The sequence below is a fragment of the Bufo gargarizans genome, unplaced genomic scaffold, assembly GCF_014858855.1.
Source record: "Bufo gargarizans isolate SCDJY-AF-19 unplaced genomic scaffold, ASM1485885v1 original_scaffold_1350_pilon, whole genome shotgun sequence".
Classification (NCBI taxonomy): domain Eukaryota; kingdom Metazoa; phylum Chordata; class Amphibia; order Anura; family Bufonidae; genus Bufo; species Bufo gargarizans.
In genome coordinates, this window is record NW_025334321.1 from 344,872 (window position 1) to 367,958 (window position 23,087).

Consider the following 23,087-nt stretch of genomic DNA (forward strand, 5'->3'; position numbering starts at 1 on the left):
AGGGAAGGGATGGCACGCCTGGAAAAGGAGTGGCAGCTGGGCACGACGTACTGTGGGACAGCCACCGCCATAAGGCTTTTTAAACTCTCGGTCTCCACCAGACAGAATTACAGCATTTCAAAGGACAGTAATTTTGAAATGCCGGCATTCAGGGCCAGGGATCACGGGTGGGTTGGGGGGTACTTCCTCTTCTGGGAGATGGAGAGCTCAACGCTTCCGTGAGACATTGTGGAGATGCTTGGTGACCCAGGTGGTGGTGTTGTTGGCAGATCCTCTCTTTACGGGGTGGCAGGTGGCACTGTCACTCCAGAGGTGGATGAAGAGGCCGAGACTGCAGCAGAAGAGGAAGCAGGAGGAGCCATATACCTTTCTTGGTTTTTGAGGTGTCTACTGCACTGCAGCTCGTGCTTTGCACTTAGATGCCTGGTCATGCAGGTTGTGCTCAGGTTGAAAGCAATTATGCCTCGCTTGAGGCTCTGATTTCACAGCGTGCAAACCACTCGTGTTTTGTCGTCAGCACATTGTCTGAAGAACTGCCATGCCAGGGAACTCCTTGGAGCTGGCTTTGCTGTGCTCGTCTCTTGCTGCAGTGGGCAGTAGCAGGCGTACTGTCTAGGGGACGGCCGCTCTGCTTTTGCGCCCTGCTCCCTCTTCTGCTGTGCTGGTGGCTCTGTGCGAACACTGCCTCTTCCTCCGAACTACACAGGTCACTCGCATGACCTTGATTCCATGTGGGGTTGAGGACCTCATCGTCCTCCACATCATCTTCCACTCAGTCTTTACCCCTGCCTTCCTGGTCGGTCTGCACACTTTTGAAAGCCACAGCAGTTGGCATCTGTGTTTCGTCATCATCCGAGACGTGCTGCGGTGGTCCTCCCATGTACTCATCTTGAAAAATAAGTGGTTGGGCATCGGTGCACTCAATTTCTTCCACTTCTGGGGCAAGGCTAGGTGGATGGCTCTGGGAAACCCTGCTAGCAGAGTCAACAAAAAGCAGAAGAGACTGCTGCATGACTTGGGGCTCAGACTGCTTGGTTGATTTGCAAGGGGGTGAGGTGAAAGACTGATGGACATCGGCTGCAGGTGCCAACTCTGATCTTTTACAGGAGACTGGGTGGGAGACAATGTAAAGGAACTGGAGGCACTGCCAGCAACCCAATATGCTATTCCCTGTACTTGTTCTGGCCTCACCATTCATAGAGCCGCATTAGGCCTGACCAAATAACGCTGAAGGTTCTGTTGCCTACTTGCACCTGAAGGTGTTTCACTTGTGCGTGTAGCTGGCACAGATCGACCAAGTCCTCTCCCTGCAACAAGAGCTCCACCAGTAGCACAACAATCGGGGAAACATCCCTTATTTGACACTCTCCTCATTTCTCAAATTTAGGAACTTGCCCAAAATGGGTGTTTTTTTTTATTTTTATAACAGTATAGAACAGCAGTATCTAACGCATGTATCTCACTGACAGATCTAGCAAATTTATTTTTTTGCCCAAGATGGGTGTTTTTTAACACAGAATATTGCTGCAGTATTTCTAGCTTTTACAGTATGTCACACTAACAAATGCAGCATAGGCCCCAGATGTAGGGTACTGCAAAAATGTTTTTTTTTTTTTTTTTTAAACCCTGAATATTATTGCAGTATTTCAAGCTTCTATTTCACACTGAAAAATGCTGAAGATGTAGGGTCTTGCAAAAAATGGGTGATTTTTTAAACCCAGATTATTATTGCAGTATTTCAAGCTTGAATTTGAATGTCACAAAAGCACAGATGCAGTGCACTGAGCTTGCATAAAATGGCCGCCGCCACCCACCAACTAACAGACATATAAAAATGTTATTTTCCTGTGTTCCTGGGCTCAGGACAGGGTAAAAAGATTGTGCACTGCACCCACAAAAACTAAATCTAGGTAGATCGCTGAGTTAACAAGCACTTCCAATTAAAGATTCTTTCCTAATCTCTCCCTCACAGCAGCATCATCCTCTCCCTACACTAGTAACAGAAGAGTGACGTGCAACGCTACTTGACTCCAGCTTATATAGAGGCTGGGTCACATGCTGCACTGGCCAATACAGCCATGCCATTAGTAGGCATGGCTGTGATGTACAGTGTTCCTTTTAGGACATGGTCAGATATCATAGTCAAGTATCAAAATAATTCCAATGTGACACCTGACCCTCACACCTGAGTTTGACTTATGCTCTTCATAGTTCAGGGTCAAGTTAGAATGAGTTCTAGATATACTATGTGTGGCAAAACCAACCTCGCCACTGGGTTTTGGAGGGGCCTGGTTGCCAGCCTCTTGCCCCAGGATTATGGCCCATACTAACTTTGAAGGATAAGACAGACCGGCTGCACAGCTTAAATCTGTGGAACTGTTTTGGGCAGGAAAGCCATGCTTGCGGCCGCCCAAATGTGTCTTCCATGGAATTCGGGAACCCCTGCTCGGATCTGGGTGATTTTTGGATATGTTCCAAATCAGAGCTATCCATGGATGTATACATTATGGTGATATGTGGGGTTTTAGGGTGTTTTCTGTGTTTTGGGGAAAAATTTGTGTTTTCTGTCTGTGAGTGATTAAGTTAGCCCATTACGTTTGGTCATTGTACAAACCGGATTCCCAAAAAGTTGGGACACTATACAAATCGTGAATAAAAACTGAATGCAATGATGTGGAGATGCCAACTTCTAATATTTTATTCAGAATAGAACATAAATCACGGAACAAAAGTTTAAACTGAGAAAATGTACCATTTTAAGGGAAAAATATGTTGAATCAGAATTTCATGGTGTCAACAAATCCCCAAAAAGTTGGGACAAGGCCATTTTCACCACTGTGTGGCATCTCCCCTTCTTCTTACAACACTCAACAGACGTCTGGGGACCGAGGAGACCAGTTTCTCAAGTTTAGAAATAGGAATGCTCTCCCATTCTTGTCTAATACAGGCCTCCAACTGTTCAATCGTCTTGGGCCTTCTTTGTTGCACCTTCCTCTTTATGATGTGCCAAATGTTCTCTATAGGTGAAAGATCTGGACTGCAGACTGGCCATTTCAGTAGAAATTGTTCCAGATTCTCTGAATCTTTGGATGATGTTATGCACAGTTGATGATGATAGATGCAAAGTCTTTGCAATTTTTCGCTGGGTAACACCTTTCTGATATTGCTCCACTATCTTTCTGCGCAACATTGTGGGAATTGGTGATCCTCTACCCATCTTGGCTTCTGAGAGACACTGCCACTCAGAGAAGCTCTTTTTATACGCAATCATGTTGCCAATTGACCTAATTAGTGTTAATTGGTCTTCCAGCTCTTCGTTATGCTCAAATTTACTTTTTCCAGCCTCTTATTGCTACTTGTCCCAACTTTTTGGGGATTTGTTGACACCGTGAAAATTTGAATCAACGTATTTTTCCTTTGAAATGATACATTTACTCGGATTAAACGTTTGATCTGTCATCTACGTTCTATTACAAATAAAATATTGACATTTGCCATCTCCACATCATTGCATTTAGTATTTATTCACAATTTGTATAGTGTCCCAACTTTTTGGGAATCCGGTTTTGTATTTTGTTGATTGCGTCTCAGACAATGCCAGTGTGTTAGTTAATTGCATCACAGACAATGCTCATTGTATTTTGTTGATTGCGTTACAGACAGAGGGAAGGGGATTTTGTGTACAATTGCTGGGAAGGTTTCAATACTGTAAATGCATGTGATTGGCTAAAATATAAACTGTCACAGTCTTTTACAAGGGCTCCAGGGGGAGTGTCCCTTGCTAGGAGACCTGCATAAAAGGCTGAAAAATAACCCATTAAAGAGTTCCTGTTTTTACCCTTTACCAAGTTGAGGCTGGTGTTTGGGTAACTGATCGACACTGGGGGATTGCTATACGCTAAAGATTTGCTATACTCCCCTGGCATAACTACTAGCTCTTGTAAGAGCTGTTCCTGCTCTCTGGATGTAAGAGAGGTTCATCCACTGGAGCCTGGAGCCTTGTCGTAGATCCAGGGTGGGTAGGAGACGGTGAGACCTCAACCAAGCTTCGGCGGTTCGTGGGGTCTGCAGCGCTTACGGTGTCAAGTGGAGTCCTTGGGAAGCACTAGGAGCATCTATCAATGGAGGTACCCGGTCGGGGTGCTAGGAGATCGGTTACACTATGTATTTGTATGCTAAATCACACAACCAAAGTATGTCTATTGCTCAGCCTATAGCTCTCTGCCTAAAATGCTGTAAGCTAACACATTACACGGTGTTATATGAGCACATAGCTGATAGCTCAGTGGTAAAGCAATTGCCTCATACCCAGTGTTTCTGTGTTAACAAAAACTAATGTTTACATTTTATTAAGCCCTAGATAAGAGGCAAATTTAAATGATGTGTGACGCTGACATCGGACTTCTTTCACTTGTCAGTGTGACAAACGATTTTAGGTTTACTGTGGTTTTGTATGCTACATCACATAGATGAACAAAAATCCCAAGCTCATACAAGGCAAGCTGGTAGCTCAGTGGTAAGTCTGCTCTCCTCCACTATCTTACATGGCTTATAAATTGATTCACCTCTCTCAAGTGTGTATGCTGAGTTCCATATTAGCTAGAATCACTGTATTTCTGGGACCCCTGAAAAAGTTGATTAGTCACTGTATACAGAGCTGTGTCCTGGATTATACATATCTACTGTATATATGTGTATTATAACCACAGTGTGCTATAGCTTCACCACACTGAGATTTGCTCAGAAAGCTGATATACATATTACTGCTTTATCCACAGACACAATATATGATCATACAGATCGCAGTACTATGTGATAGCTTCTAAGTAAAGAAAAATCATGTGGTAATGTCCCTATGTGGTTATGTTATAGCTTGAAGGTTACATTAATGGCTTTTCATGTAGATATCCCAGGTTGAAGTCCCCAGAAAGACATATGTTTTTTTTTTCTTTAATAGCATATAGTATAATACAGTGGGATGCAAAAGTTTGGGCAACCTTGTTAATTGTCATGATTTTCCTGTATAAATCAGTTGGTTGTTGCAATAAAAAATGTCAGTTAAATATATCATATAGGAGACACACACAGTGATATTTGAGATGTGAAATGAAGTTTATTGGATTTACAGAAAGTGTGCTATAATTGTTTAAACAAAATTAGGCAGGTGCATAAATTTGGGCACCACAAAAAAGAAATGAAATCAATATTTAGTAGATCCTCCTTTTGCAGAAATTACAGCCTCTAAATGCTTCCTGTAGGTTCCAATGAGAGTCTGGATTCTAGTTGAAGGTATTTTGGACCATTCCTCTTTACAAAACATCTTTAGTTCATTCAGGTTTGATGGCTTCCGAGCATGGACAGCTCTCTTTAAGTCACACCACAGATTCTTTTATTATATTCAGGTCTGGGGACGGAGATGGACATTTCAGAATGTTGTACTTGTTCCTCTGCATAAATGCCTTAGTGGATTTTGAGCAGTGTTTAGGGTCGTTGTCTTGTTGAAAGATCCAGCCCCGACACAGCTTCAGCTTTGTTACTAATTCCTGGACATTTGTCTCCGGAATCTGCTGATACTGAGTGGAATCCATGTGTCCCACAACATTTACAAGATTCCCAGTCCCTGCACTGGCCACACAGCCCCACAGCATGATGGAACCACCACCATATTTTACTGTAGGTAGCAGGTGTTTTTCTTGGAATGCTGTGTTCTTTTTCCTCCATGCATAACGCCCCTTGTTATGGCCAAATAACTAAATTTTAGTTTCATCAGTCCACAGCACCTTATTCCAAAATGAAGCTGGCTTGTCCAAATAGTGCTTTAGCCCACCTCAAGCGGCACTTTTTGTGCTGTGGGTGGAGAAAAGGCTTCCTCTGCATCACTCTCGCATACAGCATCTCCTTGTGTAAAGTGCGCCGAATGGTTGGACGATGCACAGTGACTCCATCTGCAGCAAGATTATGTTGTAGGTCTTTGGTACTGGTCTGTGGGTTGACCCTGACTGTTCTCACCATTCGTCGCTTCTGTCTATCCGAGATTTTTCTTGGTCTGCCACTTCGAGCCTTAACTTGAACTGAGCCTGTGGTCTTCCATTTCCTCAATATGTTCCTAACTGTGGAAAGAGACAGCTGAAATCTCTGAGACAGCTTTCTGTATCCTTCCCCTAAACCATGATGGTGAACAATCTATGTCTTCAGGTCATTTGAGAGTTGTTTTGAGACCCCCATGTTGCTACTCTTCAGAGAAAATGAAAAGAGAAGGGAAACTTACAACCAACGATTTATACAGAAAAAACATGACAATGAACAAGGTTGCCCAAACTTTTGCATCCCACTGTAAATAATATGCCATTAACCCGTAGGATACCAGCGCTGTACATGTATGTCGCTGGAAACACGGTCACAAATCCCAGCGCCGTACAGGTACAGTGCTCTGAACGGGCGGCCACAGGAGCTACTCCCTCCCGATCAGCTGCAGGGGTCCAGCAGTCACTGATAGTTGGACCCCTGCTGTATGCACCGGCATTGGTGAAAACAATGATGCCGGCTCATAAACCCTTGCACTGCCGCTGCCCCCCCCCCCTCCCCCCACACACACTAAATAAAGTTTTACACACACGCACTCCCCTTTAGCGTTCTAAGATGGGCCGCTGGATGTTCTCGGCCGAGGAGGCATACGCCCAGCTTCTCTCCGACTCCGAGAGCCACAGTGAGGACGAGGATGACCCTACTTTCCTGTTGTCATCCTCGTTCTCCTCATCATCTAGTGATGATGATGAGCCCCCAAGGCGGCAGAGATGCCGCCAGGCGGAGCCAGGAGCCCCCCATGCCAGGCACACTGTGACCCACACTAGTATGAGCAGCCCTAGGGCTCGTACTAGTTTTCTGGCCAACCAGGCAAGTTCACCTGAGCCCCATACCGGTGAACTTGGCTCTAGTACCCCAGAGTATTTTGAGCCCTTGATTCCTGACTTTGTTGGTCAACCAGGAATCCAGATTTGCACAATGGGCTTCACTGAATATGACTTCTAGTTTTTTTTTTTTCATATAACACCACCGAGTACCCTCCTATTCCAGGTCATCGGATCACCAGAGACCCAAATAACCCGGAAATGCTGCAAACCGCAGATCTGAATTGACTTGCGGTTTGCAGCGATTGCAGATACGGGGGGGGGGGGTCACAGGACCCCCCTCGGCATTGTCACAGTGTGCCTTCTGAATGATTTCAGCAGGCACACTGTTCCGATCACCGCCGCCACACAGCGATGATCGAAAATACATAGGGCATACCTGTTCGCCCTGTGTCCTTAAGGACTCGGACATCAGTTCGCCCTGTGTCCGTAAGAGGTTAAAGAGGCTCCGACAGCAGAATCAACCCTATTAGACCATATGTACTGCCTGGTCGGGCTCATTATGCTGATTATGTATGATAAATAGCTGCAGAGATATCTGTCTTTTTATTCATATGCAAATAAACAATTCGAGCACTCAGAGGCGGGGCTGAATATTCTTAGCAATGCTCTGCAACACCCCCTGTGCTCTGCACACACATTCCTCCCACCATTCACTGACAGGGCTAGACAGCAGGCTGACGTGACAGCACCACGGGGACCCGATGGACACCCTGCACCCGGCAGGATACCGCACGTGCAGCAGTCAGCGCTGACTGTGGCAGTGCAAGGGTTAATGAGCCAGCATTATTGTTTTCACCAATGCCGGTGCATACAGCAGGGGTCCAATTATCATTGACTGTAGGACTCCTGCAGCTGATCGGGAGGGAGTAGCTCCTGTGGCCACCTGATCAGAGCACGTACATGTACAGCGCTGGTATCCTACGGGTTAATGACATATTTATTATAGTATATGCTATTAAAGAAAAAAAAAATTATTTCTGGGGACTTCATCCTGGGATATCTACATGCAAAGCCATTAATGTAACCTCCAAGCTATAACATTACCACATAGGGACATTACCACATGGTTTTCTATACTTAGAAGCTATCACATAGTACTGCGATCTGTATGATCATAAATTGTGTCTGTGGATAAAGCAGTAATATGTATATCAGCTTTCTGAGCAAATCTCAGTGTGGTGAAGACTGAAGCTATAGCACACTGTTTGCAGGGCTGCCATCAGAAATTTGGGGGGCCCTTACACAGCTCAAGGCCTGGGCCCCCCAACCCCCCCCCCCCTCCCCCCTAGGCGAAAGCTAATTTTGCCGCCTCCCTTGACTTGACTTGACACACTTTAACCCGCCCCCTTTTGTCGGCCACCTATTTAATGATTGTTTCATGCAACAGTTTACTTGACCAGCTAATTTTAGATATTCTAGATATTCTTGGTGGTAATTAGTGTTGAGCGTGAATATTCGAATTGCGAAATTTTTTCTCGAATATTACGATTTAGAGATTTCGCAAATATTTAGATTATAGTGTTTTATATTCGCGAAATCGAATATTTTTTATTATTTTTTTTTAATGCTCCAGTCAGTGCCCGTTGCCGCTTCTGCCAACTTCGGTGCTCATGGAGCGTCCCCATCACCATGGGAACGTCTCTATATACTAGAATGTACTGTCGGATTTGAGAATTACGTTAAAATCGCAATTCGATTAATTCAAGTTAGAATAATCGAATTGCGATTTCAACTTAAGCACTGCTATATTCCATGGCTTGGTAGAATTTGCGAATATGACGAATGTATTCGTCATATTCCACAAAACGAAGATAACGAATGTATTCGTCTATTCCACAAAATGAAGATATTCTCCATCTTCGTTTTAGCTACCTATTCATCAACTTCGCAAATTCTAGCAATCATATAGGAAAGTTTACTATAGAGACAGCTAAGTTTAATTCGCTATGCGATTATATTACTTTGTATTTTTTTTGAATAAATGGAATAATTATAATACCTGATAATTATTAAAATTATTCTATTTATAATACAAAAAGCAAAGTAATATAATCGCATAGCGAATTAAACTTAGCTGTCTCTATAGTAAACTTTCCTATATGATTGCTAGAATTTGCGAAGTTGATGAATAGGTAGCTAAAACGAAGATGGAGAATACTTCGTTATCTTCGTTTTGTGGAATATGACGAATACATTCGTTATCTTTATTTTGTGGAATATGACGAATACATTCGTTATATTCGCTAATTCTTCCAAGCCATTGAAGCCAACCATAGTTAACCAGGTCCAAGTTGAAATCGCAATTCAATTATTATAACTTGAATTAATCGAATTGCGATTTCAACTTGGACCTGGTTTAGTTGAGACCCAGCAGCAGCATCAAGTTGAAATCGCAATGCGAGTAATATAATTCGAAGTAATCGCATGGCGATTTCAACTTAGTACTGCTATATTCCATATTCGTTAATTCTAGCCTAATATGGAATATAGCAGTGCTAAGTTGAAATTGCAATTCGATTATTATAACTTGAATTAATCGAATTGCGATTTCAACTTTTTACGTATATTCTTAATATTGCTCTAACTTCGTCTTTTAGAATATTCGTAATATTCTAAAAGACGAAGTTATATCAATATAACGAATAATCTAAAAGATGAAGTTAGAGCAATATAACGAATAGTCTAAAAGACCAAGTTAGAGCAATATTACGAAATTTCGTAAAATACACATAGATTGTAATTTAGCTAATATACTGCTATAGTATTTTTTTTTAATAGTGTACATCTTCTTCAAGTTCAGAAGAGGCAAAAAAAATTAGAGAAAAAAAAGATTATAGCACTATATTAGCTAAATTACAATCTATATGTGTATTTTACAAAATTTCGTAATATTGCTCTAACTTCGTCTTTTAGAATATTCGTAATATTCTAAAAGACGAAGTTAGAGCAATATTACGAAATTTCGTAAAATACACATATTAGCCTAGCCATAGTCAATTAGTCATAGGGACGTTGCCTATTAAAAGAAAAAATCGCAATACGCGATTAATTAAATTGCATATTATTCGCGATAATTGGAAAAATTACGAATATTCGATTTTGACGAATATATCACAAATATATCGCGAAATCAAATATGGCACCTCCCGCTCATCACTAGTGGTCATCTGTGCCATTTTGGCCTCAAAACATTACATGGCCCCCTACACTACATTACATCATTGACAACTGTAAGTTTTTACCTTGACTGGTGGTGGCCTAGGTGTGTATATCAGCAGGTCTGCTCCAGTCACTGTTATGGGGGGATCTGTGGATGACACACTGTTATGGGGGGGATCTGTGGATAACACACTGTTATGGGGGATTTGTGGATGACACACTGTTATGGGGGATCTGTGGATGACACACTGTTATGGCAGATCTGTGGATGACACTGTTATGGAGGGGTGTGTGTGGATGGCACTGTTATGGGGGGATCTGTGGATGGCACTGTTATGGAGGGGGATCTGTGGATGGCACTATTATGGGGGATCTGTGGATGATACATACCGTATATAGCATCTTATGCTATATGTGTCATCTACAGATCCACCCCATGACAATGTCATCCACAGATCCCCCTCCATAACAGTGTTCTGTGGATGACACTATTATGGGGGATCTGTGGATGACACAATTATGGGGAGGTTCTGTGGATGACACTATTATGGGGGATCTGTGGATGGCACTGTTATGGAGGGGATCTGTGGATGGCACTGTTATGGAGGGGGATCTGTGGATAACACATACCTTATATAGCATCTATTAATATGTGTCATTCACAGATCCCCCTCCATAATAGTGTCATCCACAGATCCCCCTCCATAACAGTGTCATCCACAGAACCCCCTCCATATCGGTGTCATCCACAGATCCCCCTCCCCATAACAGTGCACAGATCCCCCCATGTGTCATCCACAGACCCCCCCATTAACAATGTCATCCATGGATCCCCCTCCCTATAACAGTGCTGTCATCCATAGTTCCCCCTGCTCGCCGCTCAAAGTAGTATACATTTAAAAACTGTAATCGGTATCCTGCAGACAGTAACTTTAACTTTAAATCAGCGCTCATCTCTTTACTGTGATGTTTGGTCCGCCTCCTATACGTCATTATTGAGCAAACTTTGACCCTGCACCTCACAGTCAGCAGACACATTCCAGCCAATCAGCATACCCTCCCTCCCAGACCCTCCCACCACCTATCAAAAAGCAAGGACAGCATCCATCTTAGATTAATTCTGAAGCTGCAGTGTCACAAAGTTGTAATCGCAATGCAATCAATACAGGTTATATTCATCGCGAATTCAACTTAGAGCGAAGTTCCTAATGGTTATTTTGCTAGAATTGATGAATATAACGAATATAGCACTATATTCTCAATCTTCGTTATATTCTAGCAATACAACCATTAGGAACCCAGCAGCTCTAAGTTGAATTCGCAATGCGATTAATGTAACCTGCATTAATTGCATTGCGATTACAACTTAGATCGAATATAGCACTATATTCTCAATCTTCGTTATCTTCTAGCAATACAACCATTAGGAACCCAGCAGCTCTAAGTTGAATTTGTGTACGAATGAAACTTAAAGATGTATTAACGAAGTTAATGAATATGGAATATAGCAGTGCTAAGTTGAAATCGCAGTGCGATTTCAGCTTAGAACTTCTGCCGACTTCCGCGCTCATGGAGCGTCCCCATCACCATGGGAACGACTCCATGCTAGAATGTACTGTCGGATTTGAGAAAGTTGAAATCGCAATGCGATTAATTCAAGTTCTATAAATCGAATTGCGATTTCAACTTACCACACTCTGCGTCAACTACGTAATTTTCCATGGGAGTTTTGCCATGGATCCCCCTCCGGCATGCCACAGTCCAGGTGTTAGTCCCCTTGAAACAACTTTTCCATCACTATTGTGGCCACAAAGAGTCCCTGTGGGTTTTCAAATTCGCCTTCCTATTGAAGTCTATTGCAGTTCGCCCGGTTCGCAGGTTCGCGAACATTTGCAGAAATTTGTGTTCGCCATTCGCGAACGGAAAATGTTATGTTCGCGACATCTCTACTTGGGACCGGCCGGGCCCCCCCAGGGTCCAGGCCCCTTACTGGGGTATCGGCTTTACCCCCCTGATGGCGGCCCTGACTGTGTGTATAATACACATGTATACAGTAGATATGTATAATCCAGGACACAGCTCTGTATACAGTGACTAATCAACTTTTTCAGGGGTCCCAGAAATACAGTGATTCTAGCTAATATGGAACTGCATACACACTTGAGAGAGGTGAATCAATGTATAAGCAATGTAAGATAGCGGAGGGAGAGCAGACTTACAGTAAGATAATTTGGTTTGCTGTGAAGAAGCAGTGAATCTGGCAAGTCTCCTCATCAGCTACTCCAGAACACGCCCCAAACTTCCTCCTACTTGTATTTGCTGGGAGAGCTGAAACATGCCTAACCACAGTGGACTAGCGAGACCCCTAGTGGTCATATCTTTGCAGCCAGTGTCGGACTGGAGTACCTAGGACCCTCCAGAAAAATGTATTTTGGGGGCCCACCATGCAGATACATTCAAATATAATAAATAATCTAACAAGTTTTTTTTATATGAACATAGGCTGGTTAAGGTGCTGTACATTGAGTATATGTGTGAAGTCCAGTAAGTCTACTGTATTATATGCCACTTGTGCAGGGGGTGGGAGACTAGGGGGTCACTTTGCTCAGGGGCCCACCTGTGGATTCCCCTGTAGCCCTGTGGGCTAGTCCGAGCCTGTTTGCAGCTTATGTTTGGGTGGATGCCGACAAATAATTGCAATCAAGTGATTTTCAGATCTGATAATTAGACTCCTTCCTAAGAAATAAGAATACATTATTATATTGTGCAGTGACTGTTTCAAGACAACAACAAAAAAAGTCACCTGGAAATAGATGAAGATACAGTAAATTAGTGCCCCTTTACTATAGTGCTGCCCTTGTACTCTTAATAAAATAAAAAAGGAATACTTATGTCACACACCAATTGACTTTGTCTCTGATCTAGAGCTCTATAAAATATTAATAGCCTGTTAGGGGTTTTGAACCTATGAACACTAAATCCAAAGCAAGTATCTTACCGCTGAGCTATAGTTTTAGACACCAAAGGTGGTGATTTTTTTGATCTATGAGATGTAGTATACAAAAAAAACACAGTAAACCTAAAATCGTTTGTGACACTGACAAGTGAAGGAAGTCCGATATCAGTGTCACACATCATTTAAATTTGCCTCTTATCTAGGGCTTAATAAAATGTAAAAAAAAATTTAGTGGCTTAAAGGGGTTTTTAACACAGAAACACTGGGTATGAAGCAATTGTTTTACCACTGAGCTATCAGCTATGCAGTCAAATAACACTGTAATGTGTTAGCTTACAGCATTTTAGGCACAGAGCTATAAGCTGAGCAATAGACGTACTTTGGTTGTGTGATTTAGCATACAAATACATAGTATATCTATAACTCGTTCTAACTTTGACCCTGACCTATGAAGGTCAGGGGTCAGGGTCAGGCGTCACATTGGCATTATTTTGATACTTGACTATATCTTCTGATCATGTCCTAAAATTAACACTGTAGTGATTGCTTCTAAGGGCACACGAGTTAAACACTTGTTGATTGGCTGCTCTGCAGCCTTTCAAAAAGCGCCATTAACTCGCCAAACAGCTAACTCAAACTTTTACTGAAAAGTTTGGATTCGAGTCCGGGGTCCAAATATCCTAAAGTTCGGTACAAACCCATTTATAGTTCAAGTTCGCTCAACCCTAGTCAGCGTCCTCAGTGATCCCTTACAATTTGGACAAGTGGCACAAACTGGCATTCTACGCTTTGGAGGTGCTGGCCTGCCCTGCCACCAGCATTTATCTGAGTGGGTATTTAGTGCTGCTGGTGGCATTATAACAGATAAGCGTATCTGCCTGTCAACTGAAAATGCTGACAGCTTGACTCTTATTAAAATGAACAAGGGATGGATTGCCCCAGACTTCTCAACTCCACCAGAGGAAAGTGAATGAACAAAGGCACTTTAAATGTGTTGTTTATTGTACTCAATATACTGTATTTCTGCACCTCTTCCAGCATAAAAAAGGGTATATGGTTAAATCTTCCTTTTCTCATCCTCCTCCTCCTCTTTCATCATATCAACATGCTTATTTTTCACATATAATGCCCTCGCATATATGCCCTTCGCATATAATGTTTTACAAGGTCAGCTCAGCTGCAGGCCCTCGTATATAATTTTTTTGGATGTCAGCTTACCAGAAATATACCCACTAGTCCTAGTGACTCCCTACTTGTCCTAGTCCACCCTAATAATGTATCCAAGGGACGGGGTCCAAAAAGCCCCGCAAGGGGTGGCCCAGACTGGAACGCTAAACCTGCAGTGGAAGCCCTAGTAAGGCCCTAACCAGTGATGAAAAAGATCATGCCAATTGGAATAACACATTAATACAAGTCGTTAAAAATATGCCCCAACCAAAACCAGAAAAGATTAGATAGGGAATACTCAAGTGTCCTGATGCGTTTCCTCGATAAAGGCCCCAAGATTCTTCAGGGGAAACGGGGCGTAAATGATGGTTACCCCAGCGGCATATGGCCCAACAGCTAGGAAATAACCTGTACAGTTGCTACAGTCAGCGTATGGCTGTGGACCCAAACACGAGCGACCGACCCATCTACTCCTGCAGACACCACCACCCTGGGTCTTGCTCGTGTTTGGGTCCACAGCCATACGCTGACCGCAGCCATCAAACAGACAACAAGAAGGAAGGGGAAAGACACTAGGCCTCACCTCTAGGGAAGGAAAAGGGTCATCTGCTCCTGGCCCTAACTCCTATCCATATGGGCACCTCTCGATGGTAGAGATACCCATACACAGGAACCTAGAAAACCCTGGTGACCCTCAGATGCCATAAAGATAATGACAGGGAAGAGACCACCCATTCCTTCCCTGATGAAGGAACTAGCATCTCACTGAGGCCTAGTAAACAACCGGGAGGGGGGGGGAAAGAATACAAAACAGAAGCGAAACACTTAACTTCAGAGGGTGATGGGTAAACAGGACTTCAACACGAACCACACTCCAGCTCTTCCAAGACCAAATGAAGCTATCCAGAGCAAGGAGTGATGGGAAAAGTCAGACTAAATAGGGCGAGATAAAGGTCACATGATCCACACCTGAACAGGAGGTGTGGACATACCAGCAACACACAAAGTGAAACCGAAAGAGGCTGTCAGATCATTAATATGTAGATAATATTTGAGACCGTCTGAGACCTGTCACAGATGTGACAATACCCCCCTTCTACAGGTGACCTTATCAGGATGAGCTGTGTGGAATACGAGAGAACTAAAAATAGTGAAAATAGAATGCAACAGACTAGAGAGGGCATGGAGGAAAAATCCGATAGAAGAATCACAGCTAAAATATAAGACCCAACTGACGATTTACCACAAAGCAATCTTTAAGGCCAAACAAGATCATTTTGCTAGCGAGATCGAAAACGCTGCTCAAAAGCCTAAAAAGATCTTTCAGATCATTTTCGATCTGGCTAACCCCGATGGCCTCAAAACCACCATCCCCGAATCCCAAGATCTCTGCAACGACATCTCAAAATTTTTTAAACAAAAAGTCGACGATATCCAAAACGACATCCTGCTAGCTCAACAGGCAACTGTCCCCCCCATAGAGAACAACGTGACAAACCCTACTCACACCTTCACCCTATGCCCATTAAAACTTGAAGACCTAACAAAAAGCATGAAAAACATGTCCAAAGCAACTTATCCCCTCTCCAATATCCAAACTAAATCTCTTATTGAATGCACGACCACCATTGCCCCGTTAAGTCTAACAATTATAAATGACTCCTTTCTCAGTGGCAACGTCCCTGAGACTCTCAAGTTAGGAATCATAACTCCCCTCCTCAAGAAACCAGGAGCAGACATAAATATAATGGCCAACTTCAGACCGATTACCAACATCCAACTAATAGCTAAAATCATGGAGACAGCAGTGGCAAGCCAACTCCAGCTGCACGTAGAAAAGCATCGACTTCTAGATGAACACCAGTCGGGCTTTAGGCCAACACACAGCACGGAATCAGCCCTGGTCAGCCTATGGGATGAAGCCCTAGGGGTCGCAGATGAGGGAGGGGGGACCTGGTTAGTCCTCATAGACATGTCGGCAGCTTTTGACACTATCAGTCATCCCATCCTCCTAAATAGATTAAAAGCTGACATCGGAGTAGATAGCCACGGACTTGCCTGGTTTGACTCCTTTCTGAAAAACAGAACTCAGAGAGTCAAACTGGGCTCATTCTTTTCCCCAGTCGAGAAGGTGGAGTGGGGAGTCCCTCAGGGATCTCCCCTCTCGCCATTACTCTTTAACATATATGTCCGACCTCTGCTCGCTATTCTGAAGGAGTATAACATCAGCTATGAGTCTTATGCGGACGATACACAGATCCTTTTGAGAGTATCGAAATCCGCTGATGACTACAAGCTCACGCAAGAAGGACTAAATAAGGCCAGGAACTGGCTAGCACATAACCACCTCAAACTCAACCCGACCAAGACTGAGCTTATTGCACTACATAAACCACCTGAGGCTGCCGCTCCGTCTATCTTTGGGGAAAACGTTGCCATCGCCACACAAGGAAAGAGTCTGGGGATAATCTTGGATCAAGAAATGAGCCTCCATCCCCAGATTAAAGAAGTAATACGGAAAGCAAACTTCGCCCTATTCCTTCTAAAAAAAGCCCTACCGTTTCTCCCCAACACATGTAGACAGGTCGTGGTGGGAGCTCTAGTCAATTCCCACCTGGACTATGGTAATGCAATGTATGCGGGGCTGCCAGAGAAAGATCTGGGAGCTCTGCAACACTGTCAAAACAGAGCCATCCGGCTCATCAAGAAACTAGACTGGACAGATTCTGTCACAAAAGCACGCAGGGAACTCCACTGGCTCCCAGTGAAAGAGAGAGTGCAGTTTAAGCTGTGCTGCTTAACACACAAAGCTCTCTACAAAACAGGTCCCATCTACCTGCAAAAAAAAGAGAACACGTCACCATCCTCCTAGAGAACTGAGATCCACCTCAGCCTCCCTTCTGTCGGTGCCAAGAACCCGCCTCAAGACAAGGGGGGACAGACGTTTCTCAGTATTGGCCCCCAAGATCTGGAACTCCCTCCCAGAACACATTAGAACAACGTCAAATTACCTGGAATTTAGGAAGTTGGTTAAGACCTGGCTTTTTGTGTAGGATGACGTAGGGGCCCACCAATATAGCCGTCGACAAGCGCTTCGATCAGATTGAGTTCCTCTAGAGCGCCATACAAGGACTTAGTAACATAACATAACCAGATGACTAGCATTAACATCAGTCGCTGGAACCCACATCCTCTCCTCTGGTCTGTACCCTCTCCAATGAACGAGATACTGGAGGGATCTCTGGAGAACTCGGGAGTCCACAATCCTGCTGATCTGAAATTCTAAATTGCCGTCCACCATGACAGGAGCGGGAGGCAAGGAGGACGGCTCAACAGGTTCAACACATTTCTTTAGCAACGATTTATGAAATACGTTATGGATTTTCAATCCCTGAGGAAATTCAAGACGGAAGGCTACAGGGTTAACAATGGCAGTGATCTTATATGGACCAATAAATCTTGGGCCCAACTTCCAAGAAGGTACCTTAAGTTTAAAGTTTCTTGTAGACAACCACACAGAATCACCCACTCTCAGGTCTGGACCACTCATACGTCTCCTGTCAGCCGCACGCTTATACCTGTTGCCCATCTTTTTCAGGTTATTTTGGATTTTCCGCTAAATAGTAGACAAAGAAAAGGAAAATCTTTCCTCCTCAGAAATGTTGGAATTTTGAGTACCAGAAAATGTACCAAACTGTGGATGGAACCCATATGCCCCAAAAAACTGAGACTTATCAGTGGATGCCTGTATGCGGTTATTTATAGTAAACAAAGCTAACAAAAAAAATGAAGAGCACTCTTCCTGATTCTCTGAAACAAAACATCTCAAGTAAGTCTCCAGATTCTGATTAGTGTGCTCCGTCTGTCCTTTCGACTGAGGATGAAAAGCTGAAGAGAAGGACAATTGTACACCCAGAAGAGTACAGAAATCTTTCCAGAATCTGGAAACAAACTGAATCCCTTTATCGGACACCACATCAGAGGGAAAGCCATGTAGTTTCACAATGGTGTTGACAAAGTGCAACACCATTGCAAGAGTTTTAGCATTGGGTAGACTAGGTAATGCAATAAAGCGTGCCTTTTTACTAAAACGATCTACAACCACCAGAATCAGTTTTTCCCGAAGAATTCTATAAATCCGTGATAAAATCCATGGACAAATAGGTCCAAGGTCTGGACGGGATGGGCAATGAAAGCAGTGATCTGGAAGGCCGAACATGTGTCACCTTAGCACGTGCACAGGTACCACAGGCTGACACATAGTCCTCGACACACTTACACAACCCCGGCCAACAAAATCTGAGAGAGATGAGATCGAGAGTGGATCTGCTCCCAGGGTGCCCAGCAAGTACCGTACAGTGATGTTCCTTAAACACCTTGTGACGTAATTTGGAGGGAACAAACAACTTCCCCGGAGGACAAAAGTCCGGAGCATCCTCCTGTGCCTCGACACCCTGGCCTCGAGATCAGGATAAAGAGCAGATATGACTACCCCTTCAGATAAAATGGGACTAGGGTCATTAGACTCACCCCCCTAGGAAAGCTACGCGACAAAGCGTCCGCCTTGACGTTCTCAACCCCAGGGCGGTAAGTGACGATGAAGTTAAATCTGGTGAAAAACAATGACCATCTAGCCTGCCTTGGGTTCAGTAGCTTAGCCGACTCCAGGTAGGCCAGACTCTTGTTATCCGTAATTACCGCAATAGGGTGAATTGCTCCTTCCAACCAATGCCGCCATTCCTCGATATGCCAACTTAATGGCCAGCAATTCCCTATTCACCACATCATAATTCATTTCAGCAGTAGAGTTTTTTAGAAAAAAATGCACATGGGCGATATTTACTAGGTGAAGGACCTTGCCACAAGATTGCTCCTACCTCTACCTCGGGCGCATCAACCTAAACAATAAATGGCTGAGTTACATCTGGTTGCATCAGAATAGGGACCGAAGCAAAAGATTCTTTCACAGCAGAAAAAGGTCTGTAATGCCGCATCAGACCAGACAGAAATATCCGCACCCTTCATAGTCATGTCTGTTAAAGGTTTAACCGCAGATGAATAGTTAAAGATAAATTTACGGCAGTAGTTGGTAAACCCCAAAAACCGCATAAGCGCTTTGAGATTTTCGGGTCGATCCCAGTCCAACACAGCACGGACCTTCTTGGGATCCATACGAAAACCTGAGGATGAGAGCAGGTAACCCAGAAATTGCACTTCCTGTATAGTGTTGAGCGCGAATATTCGAATTGCAAATTTTTTCTCGAATATCGTAACTTCGAGATTTCGCGAATATTTAGAATATAGTTCTATATATTCGCGAAATCGAATATTCGTTTTTTTGAATTCTCCCTGCTTCTTGCTTGTGGGTCAATATGCCATTGACCCACAAGCAACTTAAGCAGGGGGGAATCGTGTTTTCATATGGAAAATAAAATGACCAATATTCTAAAAAACGAATACATAGCAATATAGTGAATATATTCGTTATTTTGAATTTTGGCATTATTTTTTTCCTATCTGTACAGTTGCTCGCATACTCCTCCCCGACAAGCGTCCCCGTCACCATGGGAACGCTTGTGGGTTAGAAAATACCATCGGATCTGAGTTTTCCCTGAGATCGTGAAAGCTCAGATCCGATGGTATATTGTAACGCACAGGTGTTCCCATGGTTACAAAATTACAATCTATATGTGTATTTTACGAATATTCTTAATATTGCTCTAACTTCGTCTTTTAGAATATTACGAATATTCTAAAAGACGAACTTAGAGCAATATTAAGAATATTCGTAAAATACACATATTAGCCTAGCCATAGTCATAGGAATGTTGCCTTATACAGGAAAAAAATAAAAAATAAATTGCACGATTAATTTAATCACAAATTATTCGCGATAAATGAAATAATTACAAATATTCGATTTCGACGAATATAATACGAATATTCAATTGAATATTCACGAAATATCGCGAAATCGAATATGGCACCTCCCGCTCATCACTATTCCTGTACAGCAAATACACACTTTTCCATCTTAGCATATAACTTATTCTCTCTTAGGATCTGTAACACCTGTCTCACATGATCCTGATGAGTCTCAATATTAGGCAAATAAATTAGTATGTCAATAAGGTATACAATGACAAACCTCCCCACCAGATGATGAAAGATGTCATTGACAAAGTGTTAAAAAACCGCAGGAGCATTGGTTAACCCAAAGGGCATGACCAGGTTTTCAAAAGGACCCTCAGGGGTATTAAATGCGGTCTTCAACTCATCCCCCTCCTTGATCCTTACCAGATTGTATGCCCCCCTCAGATCCAACTTAGAGAACACCTTGGCACTGACAATCTGACTAAACAAATTCGTAATCAAAGGAAGGGGGTAAGGATCAATTAAGTTAACTCCTGCCGCACTGTCGATAAATGCTTCGATTTTCCTTTTTTTTCCTTTTTGTTTACACCTTGATGCTGAAAGTACGGACAAATATTCACAAAATGTCCCTTCTTGCCACAATAAAAGCAGACTCCTTTCACATGACACAAGCTTTTGCCAGGAGTAGCTCCTCCTAACTGCATAGGCTCATCACAAGGCACAATTACCAGTGTCTCTCCACCAAAAATGTCAAAGGAAGCAGTACCCATATTGGACAGTACCTGAAGGTGAGGACCCCTAGATCTCTCCCTCAGGCGTCTATCTAGACGTACAGCAAGGGACATAGCTACCTCCAATGACACAGGATTTTCATGAAAAGCCAACGCGTCCTACAGTCTCTCAGAGAGACCCTGACAGAATTGGCTACAGAGAGCAGGATCGTTCCACTCAGTATCGGTAGCCCATCTCCTAAATTCAGAGCAATAGGTACCGCGGAACGTTCTCCCTACCGCAAGCTCCGTAACTTGGTCTCAGCCTGAGAGATCTGATCCGGGTCATCGTAGATGAGACCCAAGGCTCTAAAGAATTCATCTACAGACCGGAGGGACGGTGATCCGGTCGGCAGAGAAAAAGCCCAAGATTAGGCGTCCTCTTTAAACAATGAAATAATCATACCCACACATTGACACTCATCCCCAGAAGAGTATGGATCCAGCTTAAAGTATAATTTGCATGACTCCCTGAACCGGATGAAATTGTCACTACCCCTGGAAAACCTGTCCGGGAGAGCCACCTTTGGTTCAGGACAGGCCTGGGACCCACCAACTGAACCAGCAACCTGTGGACTCTGAATCTGCAAGACAGTTGCACGGAGGTCTGCTACCGCCAAAGTCAGATTCTGTTGCTTTTCGACCAGTGCAGACATAGTATCCATAGCTGCATAGATCAGAACAAAAACAGCGGTATCGGCTTGGGATAATGTCACGGATGTAGTAGGAGAGAACACCAAAAGACAACAAGAAGGAAGGGGAAAGACACTAGGCCTCACCGCTAGGGAAGGAAAGGGTCACCTGCTCCTGGCCCTAACTCCTATCCATATGGGCACCTCTCGATGGTAGAGATCCCCATACACAGGAACCTAGAAAACCCTGGTGACCCTCAGATGCCCTAAAGATAATGACAGGGCAGAGACCACCCGTTCCTTCCCTGGTAAAGGAACTAGCATCTCACTGAGGCCTAGTAAACAACCAGGGGGGAATACAAAACACAAGCGGAACACTTAACTTCAGCGGATGATGGATGAACAAGACTTCAACACGAACCATACTCCAGCTCTTCCAAGACCAAATGAAGCTATCCCAAGCAAGGAGTGATGGGAAAAGTCAGACTAAATAGAGCGAGGTTAAGGTCACATGATTCACACCTGAACAGGATACCAGCAACACACAGACAAAGTGAAACCGAAAGAGGCTGTCAGATCACTAATGCGTAGATAATCTTTCAGACCTTCTGAGACCTGTCACAGATGTGACAGTCTAGTGCAAACCCAACACATCACATCGCCCAAAGAACACCATCCCCACAGTGAAACATGGTGGTGACAGCATCATGCTGTGGGGATGTTTTTCAGCAGCCGGGACTGGGAAACTGGTCAGAGTTGAGGGAAAGATGGATGGTGCTAAATACAGGGATAATCTTGAGCAAAACCTGCACCACTCTGTGCGTGATTTGAGGCTAGGACAGAGGTTAACCTTCCAGCAGGACAATGACCCCAAACACACTGCTAAAGCAATACTTGACTGGTTTAAAGGGAAACATGTAAATGTGTTGGAATGGCCTAGTCATAGCACAGATCTCAATCCAATAGAAAATCTGTGGTCAGACTTAAAGATTGTTGTTCACAAGCACAAACCATCCAACTTGAAGAAGCTGGAGCAGTTTTGCAAGGAGTAATGGGCAAAAAGCTCAGTGGTAAGATGTGGCAAGGTTATAGAGACTAATCCAAAGCGACTTGGAGCTGTGATTGCCGCAAAAGGTGGCTCTACAAAGTATTGACTTTAGGGGGGTGAATAGTTATGCACATTGACTTTTTCTGTTACTTTGTCCTATTTGTTGTTTGTTTCACAATAAAAAAAAAAAAAAAAACATCTGCAAAGTTGTGGGCATGTTCTGTAAATTAAATGATGCAAATCCTCAAACAATACATGTTAATTCCAGGCTGTGAGGCACCAAAATATGAAAAAAGTCAAGGGGGGGGGGGGTTAATACTTTTGCAAGGCACTGTATATCTCTGCTGGGGAGTGCCCATCTCCTAAAGCATGTATGTCCCTCCTACTTACAGTTTCTACAACATACGCCTTTCTGACAACTCTCCTGAGTGTGTCCAAAAGAATAGCATTTTTTACAGGGTACATTAAGTAACCTCTCTCTTGGCTGATATCTATAGCCCGGTTCTGCCGTTATGCCCTAAAGCATTTGTGGGTGGAGGATTATCTGTCATTCCACCTACCTTCTACATG

At 43.5% G+C, this 23,087-nt stretch overlaps 1 protein-coding gene across 4 annotated transcripts in view; it reads left to right on the top strand.

Moving 5' to 3' along the window:
- Positions 1-23,087, top strand: part of LOC122923203 (pulmonary surfactant-associated protein D-like) — a 170,494-nt gene that overhangs the window by 129,012 nt on the left and 18,395 nt on the right. The gene's annotated exons all lie outside the window — the stretch shown is intronic.